The sequence below is a fragment of the Trachinotus anak genome, unplaced genomic scaffold, assembly GCF_046630095.1.
Source record: "Trachinotus anak isolate AG129_WGS33_773 ecotype Australia unplaced genomic scaffold, CSIRO_AGI_Tana_v1 ptg000018l, whole genome shotgun sequence".
NCBI classification, from domain to species: domain Eukaryota; kingdom Metazoa; phylum Chordata; class Actinopteri; order Carangiformes; family Carangidae; genus Trachinotus; species Trachinotus anak.
Window position 1 is genome coordinate 5,537,720 of NW_027273869.1, and position 10,276 is coordinate 5,547,995.

The 10,276-nt window shown below is 39.3% G+C and overlaps 1 protein-coding gene across 4 annotated transcripts in view; it reads right to left on the bottom strand.

Annotated features, from left to right (window-relative positions):
• The window catches only part of syn3 (synapsin III), a 113,356-nt gene that overhangs the window by 33,262 nt on the left and 69,818 nt on the right, over positions 1 to 10,276 (bottom strand). The window lies entirely within an intron of this gene.

Consider the following 10,276-nt stretch of genomic DNA (forward strand, 5'->3'; position numbering starts at 1 on the left):
ACAGAGCTAGGAAAATTCCCACTTTTGAACACACATACGCACATGCAGGGAGGTCAGAGGTCAGGGTCACACACTGCTGTCAGTTCTGGCCCTCTGTGAAAGCCACTCAATTCAGTTGCCTTTCTGTAATCACGTGGGTTCCAAGAAAACTTCTACACAGTCTCTTTCCTTGAATAACTACTTCCTGCATCATGTCCCGCCCCAATATCCTGTTTCCACAGAAACACATTAAATGAAGGAAACTGGAGGCTCTAAATGAGCAGCATCCTTAGAACATTCAGGATATAAAGCAGATGTTAGTCTGGATTTGGACGGAGCAGATTTAACTACCTTTACACTGGGCTTCACCCTGTGGTTTGCCACAGTTTCATGCTACATTGTCGATGATGTTACAGCTTGCCAAGGTGCCAATTAAACTCATTATCAAGTCATGTTCAAAAGCAGCAAGAGGCAGAGTGAGAAGTTATACTGTTCAAATGTTCAGACAGAAAACTCAGTTTACTTCAGAGGTTTTCAAACAATAGTGCCAATCAGCCAAAAATACTAACAAACATCTTAATGCTTCCAAAGCATTACTGAAACTGTAATGCTTTGGAAGCACTGTTGGAAGAACTGTTGTTCCAAAACTCTGAGCGTGATTATCCTCCAAATAAAAGTAAGGCAAAGAACAATAACAGGAGTGACAGATTCCATAAATATCAAATATTTCATGCTGCATTATGAATATTTTTTGGCATTAGAGAGAAAGGGGGTAGTCGGGGAACAAAGAGATGTTTAGTCTGAGGGGGTCCCATACTGTCAGACTTAAAAAACAAAAGAAAAAAAAACTGAACTGTGGTTTAGAGGTCAGAAGGAGACACAGCAAATTAAACCAGGAAGTGCAACAGGTGCAAACACAGAGACTGCTGAATTTGTACACTCAAAAAGACATTTCTCAAATAGGCACTGATACGCTCACTCAAAAGTCACTACATGACATATAGAGAAATGCTTCCTGCACTGTGTTGCTTATAAGGTGCAGTAAGTAAAGGGATATATGAGGCAAGAGGAGTCAGCATCTTTTCTGACAGCAGAGGAAGGAAGGGCGGACTTCTGCAGAGTGCATACCAGGGCTCAGCCCAAATGTCAGCACCGCCACTGTTTTCAATTAAGACCTGGTACATAGGGAGGAGAGAGGAGGAACATCAAGGAGGACAATGTTTTGGAACAGCTGGATATGGCAAACCTACTCTGTATTTATACCGGCTGTGCAAGCAGCAGGGATGGGTGGTACTCTGTAATACACTGTAGCAATGTTACAGCAATGACTAAATTACACTTAGTTATAACTTATCATTTCAAAGTAATCAGGCTGCACAACTTTTTAAATGTATGTTAATGACTGAAATAATTATAATCCCCATCTGAATCCACATCAAAATACACATGGTGTTGACTGAGTTGGGAATATTAAAGCATACTATGTTACTATTACTGTCTATTGGTGAAATGCCATGTAAGTTTGTAATAGACAATTGCCCCAGTGATCAAAATGTAGAACAATTTGGCAGCTATAAGAAAACATTGTAGGCCCATGCAAGTACTTAATATTATAAATAGGGTGAGAATTGGATTAAATTTGTAGCAATTCATGAAATTTGTTGAAATTTTTGTTTTGAAAAAATCCAACTGACAATCCCTTTTTGAAAAATAATCAGATACTTAATGAATGTTGAAATCTAGAGAATTTTTGCTTCTGTGCCTCATTATTTAAGAGTTATGGGTCACCATGTTATGGCCCCAGGTCTAATTATGAGCCATATTTTGCTGAAATATCAGACAAAACCAAAACATGACCATTCTGGTAATCTCTGGACTTGCTTTTAATACCATATTTCAACTCTTAAAAAACAGTTCATTTCCTTAACATTACAAACCAGTTTGAATGAGGGTACAAGCAAGCTAGCAGCTACTGAACTTGCCTAAATTACACTCACCGTTTTACTTGTGACCCTGAAGTCATTCCAGTGTAGATTGTGACCCCTCATTACAGATTCAATATCTATAATTTGTGAGCAGTTGAATTAGAGATTAATTTAACTCTTACCTAATGCTTCATTTTAACATTCAAATTTGACATTAAAGTCTGAAATAGTATTAAATATAAACTATGTAAACTGCACTTAAAAAGTATGAAAAATAAATGTAATTTTGTATAGCACAATTTAGTTTTTTTCTTGTTTCTTAGCCCAGAAATAAACTTGCAACCCCTTATTGTATTATGACCCCTTCTGGGAACCAATACTTTAGGGAAATGTGGATATGATATAAGCACTGTATTATACCATACAGAGAGGGGATTTTCCCCAAAGAAAACAGCTCTTACATAATTTCTGGGGCATTTGCATAAGTTAAACAGTTACTTCTTTCTAAATGAAATTCAGGTTCACGTCCAGGAGAAACAAAAAGGAACAAACACAACAGAGGATCGATAACGCGAAACAAAGAAACTGTTATTGTAAGCTATCTAAACACCATTATGAATTTCTTAACAGCTAGAAAAATAGTTGCGTAATGTGACTATGTTTCCATACTGTGCATAAATGTTTGTGTAGAGTCTCATGTCTGGTTAATGGGGGATTCCAGCCATAAAAATAAATGTGGGATGACTTACCTCCTGCTGTGGTTTGTACAGCAAATCATGGTCAGCTATGGTCAACAAAACCCACACCTTCTGGTCTCAGCCAGGGAAGGTTCATCACCACCCACACAAAGACTGAGCCATCTCAAAGACTGACTTTTAATGGGAGTTCTCCCAACAACAGTTCATCACAGCTCAAAACAAATATTGGTGGAGTACGTGTCTCTCCATTGAGACACAGTGTGTTCTTTTTTGTAGACAACCTAACAAATGCAGACACATGACATCATCAAAAAGTTTTAGTGATCTACCAAGGCTCCCAACCAAGGAGCTGAGACGACCCCCTAAGAGACCCCTAGACAAATCTAAGGGGTCACAAAATAATTAAAAGGATAAGAGAGAAAAATATACAATACATTTTTGTTTTTTTCTCTTTTTTCATGTAAAACTTTTACAAAGAAGAAAGGAACTTTGACCTTTTCAGGGCTTTACAATAAAATCCTTAAAATTAAACTATCTGGGAAGGAGAAATCACTCTTTGGTTGAACAGGTTGAACAGCTCGTACAACTCACATCAATGCTGTGAAGTGGACATTACTTCATTTAAAGGGGCCACAGGCCAAAAAGGACACCACCTACTGATCTGGCCTCTAGCTGTAAACACAGCACTGAAACACCAGCTTATAGAGTTGTTATGCTAACATGTTAGCAAACAGCTGTCAGTTTACATGCCCTGCAAACATGGGGTAAGATTAGCATACATTCTGAGTCATGCTTTGTAGAACTGAGGGAAAGTGCAGTGTTGGGTAATAACTACCCATTGTTAATAGAAAAAAATACTGATTAGTGCAGCTTTAAAACATCAACATCCAGAATAGAAGAGACGTTGAGGCCCTTTTCTCTTTATATAGACCCTATGTTACATACAAAGTTGGAAATAAGAGACCAAAATACAGTGCAATAATTGTATTATGTCGTAATCCACAGAACTCTAATTCTTGTGGTTTTCATTGAAATGTTTAATGTAAACAGTCACCTCTGTGGCATTTTTCACTTCCCACAGAAGGGTTAATTCTTAAAATAATAGCTCTTCTTTCAGCAAAGGTCAGATGACTCATTCTTAAAAAAGTAATGCATTGCCTAAGTTCCCAAACATCATGGGTAGACAGCAAAGCTCTGAAATTGTTTTGGAATGAAATGCTTGGACAAAAGGGAAAAACTGAGAGGGTTGTCCTGACATTGTGATGTCATTTCTAAATTTAAACCGGCCTGGGTCCCTCCACCCTCCCAGTGTGTGATGTCAGCATCCTGTGGACCCACTCTTAACACCCTTGACCTCTGACCTGCTGATGACTCACTCCACCATCTTCCCTAAATTAACTTTCTCTTTCCTTTTCCTACACACACCTTCCCTCCATTGATCACATTTCTGGGAAACACTGGTTTCTAGCAGTTTTCTTTCTGTTCCAGATGAACTCTACTTCTACTAGAGGCAACTATTGGGTACCCCACGACACTTAAAAAGAAAAACACATTGGTTTATAGGGAAACTATATGGGTAAACACACTCATCAGTTGAGGATCCTTTCTATAAACAGTTAAAGTTATTCTCTGATAAACAGGCTGTGTTTACAATTCACATCTTTTTAAGAGCCCATCACCACTTATGCACTGCATTCCTATAAATCAAACTGTGTGACCAAAACTGTAAATGTCAGCTTCCTTCAGCGTTTTTGCTGATGAGGTTTGACGAGAGGTACAGAGCGCTGCAATGACGATGTATTTTTGTAGGCCAACCCTGAAGTTAGCATGACCCTGGTTCCCTCCACAAAAAGCCAAAGGGATTTTTACATTGTCTTTTGGATCAAATACATTTATGACAAGTTTTGTTCAGCAGGACAATCTTCACAAATGAACAACATTTTATTATTTTTGAATATCATAATTTAGAAAGTTTACTTTCATAAAAAATTCACAGATTGTTCCTGCTATGACCTACTTTAGGAGCAATTTTGCAAAAGAAAAGCATTATATGACCAAACCAAACAGCCAATTTTTTTTTACTGTGCTCAGCATCGAACCCGGTTTAGGCATTCTCTCAACCTTAAGGAATTCCTCAAAGCTATTTCCATGCCGTCATATGCCCGTGTTTATGGTTAGGCCTGGTGTCTCTTTGTCTCATGCAGTAATACAACATAGTCATTTTGTGGGGTTTCCTGACCGCACACACACCAAATATGTACAGTAGAGTACAGCAGGGGACCCTGCGTCTGAGCAGTGAGCGCTGTGGTTGCATTTGGCCCGCCTGAGTAGGAAGTTACTGACTGTTCATCATATTTTATTGCAGGGGGAGTCCCAATGTGAGCAGGATCATGGGTCAGGGCCATGTTTGTGTTTCCTTCTATGATGTCTTAACACTGCATCAGATGATAGACGTGCTGGAGTTGGAAACTGGTGAGCGTCTGCTGAACTGTTCAGTGGAGTGGACAGACTGAGCAGCTGGTCAAACCGCCACCAGGCCTTGATATCACTTCCTTTTCAACCGGGAGGGTGGGGACGGGAACGCCACCCAAACAACCAATAACACAGTGTACAGACGGCTCTCAGATACTGAGCTTTGAGTTCATTTCCTACAGTTCAGCCTTCAATGTTCAGATACAAGCAACATAACCTAATGTCACATCACTTCAAATCAATGAATTTGGCTGTTTTGACTTGACCATTTGTTTCTTGGTTGAAGCTACTTGGCTAGACATTCAGAAAGGAAACGTCTGAAGTAAACAGGCTCACACTTCATTCTATTAGTCCACTGGTGTTTGTGGTAAACAAGGTCATAATCCAACACCACTGCTACTCGTGTGGTCAATGCAACTTTAAATTTAAATTATTGTCTTGAATGAAGTGAGCAGTTAAGATAAATATTCACACCGTTAATAGTTGTTATATGTGTGAAGACGTAACAACAAAATTAGGCCCAATAAAAAAATAATTTGTCTTTATGAAACTAAAAATCACTGTAAAATTACATTGAAGCTGCACTATATGAATACTTTTACATTAACAGTGGATCAAACCAGTGAAAGGAGTTGCCAATAGTGTCCAACTCACAGACAATTATTACCTGACTGCAAGTCTTTTAAGGGCTATGTAGCGTTTTAGTGTCTTTCAGCTCATTATGGTTTTACTGCAGCTTGCTGTTGTTGCTAGGCGACATCTAGTGGTCATAGTAATTATGACAGGAGCAAAGGGAAAAGTGAAGTGATGTAGTTTATAGAGCGACAAAGTCCATATTAGGAGGAGGTTGGGTGGATGGATGGGTCAACAAAACACATGGATAAGACACAGGAGGGCAGTGTTCGATTCCCATGTGAAAGTAGCAGTTCATGTTGTTTCTATTATGCATGACAGTTTGACAAAGTTAACCATGTTCTTATCATTGTAACCATGACAACTAAGATTGTCTAATGTTGAGGAAGTACTTATTTTAGCCCCAATCACCACTAAACCTAACCAAGTAGATTTAGTGCCTAAACCTAACCAAGCCATGACCGTTATTATAGTAACTATGGTGACGAAGCTAGGTACACCGCTCTTGGTACAGTCCATGTGTTTATTGTTGTAACTATGACAACTATACTAATGTTGCTCTGTGTCAACTGTTTGCTACTTCACAAGGTGATAATACATCATTGTTGTGTTTACAGCTTGTTGTGCTGTCCATAAGTGGCCAAAAACCAAATAAGGTAACAACTTGAATCAGGCCAAGGGAAGGAAATAAACCTAATAAGGGAATATATTGATGCATAGGCTGCTTTAAAGGATAAGTCTGGTGATGTGCTATATTTTTTCTATGGTCAACGAATCCCATGAAAAGACCAAAACCAACAATGAATTGATTCAAACTAGCAGGTATTATCTGTGTAGATAAAGTCTGATGTATCTTATCCCTCTGTGCCATAAGCCTCCGTGTTGTTTCAAAAGCATTAACACATAACTGCACCACACCACGTGTTCCTTTATTACAACTAACACCACCAACAAACAAAAATGCCAGACTAAATCTTGAGGTATTACACTGGCAAGAAGGAGTCTTAAGTCCAGCTGGAATTTTTTGGATATACCAGCCTTTATATTATTACATGCCTTTATTGTACATGCATTGAACACTGATTATAATAAGATTCAATCACAATGAGTGCTCTGGGATAATGATCATATTGATTTGACATGAAAAAGAACCTAATCAGATATTAATATTGGTCAGTACTCCATTCAGTGGACTACAGGTGTTTCCTTTCTGTCAGAGCAGCCACCCAAGAAGCTGGAGAGAGATCCATTGCCAAACCACAAGATCCCAAATCCTCCTCATGACCTGAAAACTGAGGTCAATGCTCTTTGCAACGAGGAAACATCCAATTACTGCTTTCCTCCTGTGACAACTTCCACTGCCCGTCCTCCTCACTGCAGAGAGCTGCAGGGCAGGGGTTATCCTGTCTGTCCCACTTAACTTGAATGGCATGTGGGCTGTGCAGCAGGGCCGGGTGAGTCAAGGCTGGACGTTCTCCCTTGGTGACCATCGCTCCCGGCGGTGCTATCTTTTCAAGTTTCGCCTCTTCCTGTGTCTCTTTAGCGGCATGTCAGTCGGATGAAAGGTATTTCCTCTGAGTCATCGCTCTGTTCTGTTTTGTCAACGCAGAACCACACAGACCTCAAAGGCCTCCGCTATACAACGCTGTTGTCTGCTCCCCCAGCGGCTGGCCAGCCTCCGAACAGGCCTTTTTCTATAATTGGACTTTTTCAAATAAAATCTACTTCACTCTGCATTGTGCTTACAGTATGTTGGCCTAGTTTGGTGACATCATTTCCAGAGGGTCCTGACTTTTTTTGTGGCTCACACATGCAACTACAATATTCTGCAGACTGTCTTCTGTTTGATCTTGTTTCATTTCCGATAGAAGAGTTAAAGTAGAGCAGGCAGTTTTGCATACAAGTGGCCCACAATTTTATTGGTCTAGCTACAGTATTCAAACATAGAGACCTTGTTGTCAGACTGAAACATAGAGGAAGTCTTCATCTGTCTTATTGTGGTCTGAACTGTCCTTCGAGGACAACTGCAGGCCAAGAAGACACAATGATCCCACACACATATGGTGAGCAGCTTTCCTTTGACAGGAAAATTCACCTTCACATACTCATACTCAGATAAATCAGTGTTTGATACTTGATGCTATATTCCAATAAATATTTTGTGATGAAGTGTCGCACTTTAGTTTGCCTTTATTTTGAAGTCACTTTCCATCAACCTGCCTCATAAAGTTCTGCTTCCTCTATTTTCAAGATAGAAACCAACGGACATGGTCAACCTTCTGTCCAGATTAGAGAGCATAAACAGACAGTTCAAGTTAAAAAAATGAAGCCATATAGCATCCAACAATGTCTGGTAGCAGCTCTGTGAGGTTGTACACACTGTGCTTTGAGCTAAATGCTAACATCAACACATTAACGTGATTATAGAGACTACGCTAAGCTAATAGCATTTTGTATTTGTTGGGAACTATTTTCAGCAGCGGATTAACACTCGTTTACTGAGTATTCACAGCAGCAAAACGGTGTTATGTGGGATTGACTCAAAATAACGGCGCCCAAGCTTTTCAGACGACATGGAGGTCTATGGCACAGAGGTTTTAGCTACACAGATAATATGTTGGTTATGGTCTTTTCATGGGATTTGTTGACCATAAGAAAAATCTAGAATATCACCAGAGCCTGTGCATCAATATATTCCCTTATTAGGTTAATTTCCTTCTCTGGGTCTGATTCATGTTGTTATCTTTGGGATATATGTAAGGAATGCAGGACTGTCTTAGCTCTTAATGTATGAGTGAATCATATATAATATTGCACCAGCCTCCATGTGACTCTGAATCTTCCTGTTTTCATCACCTCTAATATAAATGAACTTGTCCTGCATGCCAACCTACTGTCTAACTAAGGAATGTTATAGGCCTGTTTTGGTGGCTGATATAACATCTGACTGGACATTATCAATGTTTAACCTCTGATGTGCAGCTGGTGTGTTTCCGCCTCTGGAGCCATCCAAACTGGTCTGGACCTGCAGATTAGACTTTACCTCTGATAAAACATTATGGTGATGACGAGGATTTAATGTCCTGTTTGCTTTATTTTCTGGAATGAAACCAGACATGTGTTATTTTATTACACCTGAATGCACCACTGAACAAACTCTGGTACACAGTAACAATGAAAGGACAGAAACAGCTGATAATGAATTCTTGATGTGGGTCTGAGTCATGGGTGAAAAGTGAATGGAAACTATTATTTTAGACTAAAAAATACTTCCTGTTTGTCGTTACTGCATTAGCACAACTTAATCTTTCTGTCTCTAAAACAAGGACAAAATAATTTGATTAAAGTGTCAAATTTATGAGAAAAGCAGTCACCTTTCCAACTGTTATTATGAAATTTAACTAACTTTTAAAGCAGAATTCTGAAGCTTAAGCTTATCAATGCCAGGCTAAGTACAAAATAAACCACCCAGACTCTTTGAACTGAGATAACTGTTAATGAAGGCACATTCAGGGTCAGAGTTCCCCATCCTGATTATTTCTGGCTTGGTTATATAACTGTCAGCAGCGGCAAGTCTTAACATAGCTCCGTCAGTCTGTGCAGATAAGCCTCTGCTGCGATAACGCCGCTCCACTCAGGTCCATGGACACAGTCAGGAAGGACGGAAGAAAGACTTTAATTGGCTAAAGTGACTGACAGTGCCCCGCAAGTGACACGAGTGAAGCCTTTTCAGAATAAAATCAGACCAAGTTAAGCGGTGAATGGTGTCTGCAGGGCCACGTACTGTGAGCAGCCACAGGTAGCACTGGCATGTCTTTACTTCAGCCTCAGTGATCTGATGATTAACTAATGTGAGAAAAACAAAAACCTACGTCTAATAGAAACCATTCATCTGCCCACACAGCTGTTGTTTTTCACTGTTCAGGAATAAACTGGCTGCCTTTGATTGTTGCTGCAGACTGAAGGAATCTGGCTGCACCCTGTATTCAATATACAGTAAGTATTACTAATTAAGGGGGCGTCAGGGGGTGGGCAGGATGACTAAGTGAGACTCCTAGGAGGGAAGTGAGCAAAGTGAAAATGCTTTTGACAAAATAAAAGAATAAATCAGTCAATCGTTTGTATTATGTTGTTTGTAGTTAGAAAGAAAAATGTATTTCCGGGGTTCAAATGTATCAGAGTGGACATCATTACTCAATTAGTCAATTAGCTGATAGACAAAAATTTCATCTGCAACTTTAATTATCAACAGTTTAAATCACTTCCATAGTTACCGCTTCCTATTCATGAGGTTTTACTCTATTATTTGTTTTATGTGACAGTAAAATGTAACGTTTGTGTTGCTGAGACAGAACAGACCATCTGAAGATGTCATCTTAAGTGTGATAAGTATTTGTCACTATTTTCCAGCATCTCATTGACCATATAATTCATCCATTAATCAGGAAAATAATTAGCAGATCAACCTATTATGAAAACAATTGTTAGTTGCAGTTTTACATAAACTAATTTTGTACATCTTTTAGGTTTGCTGTAGCCTCTGTCAAACCATGCTCCTCACAATTTTTC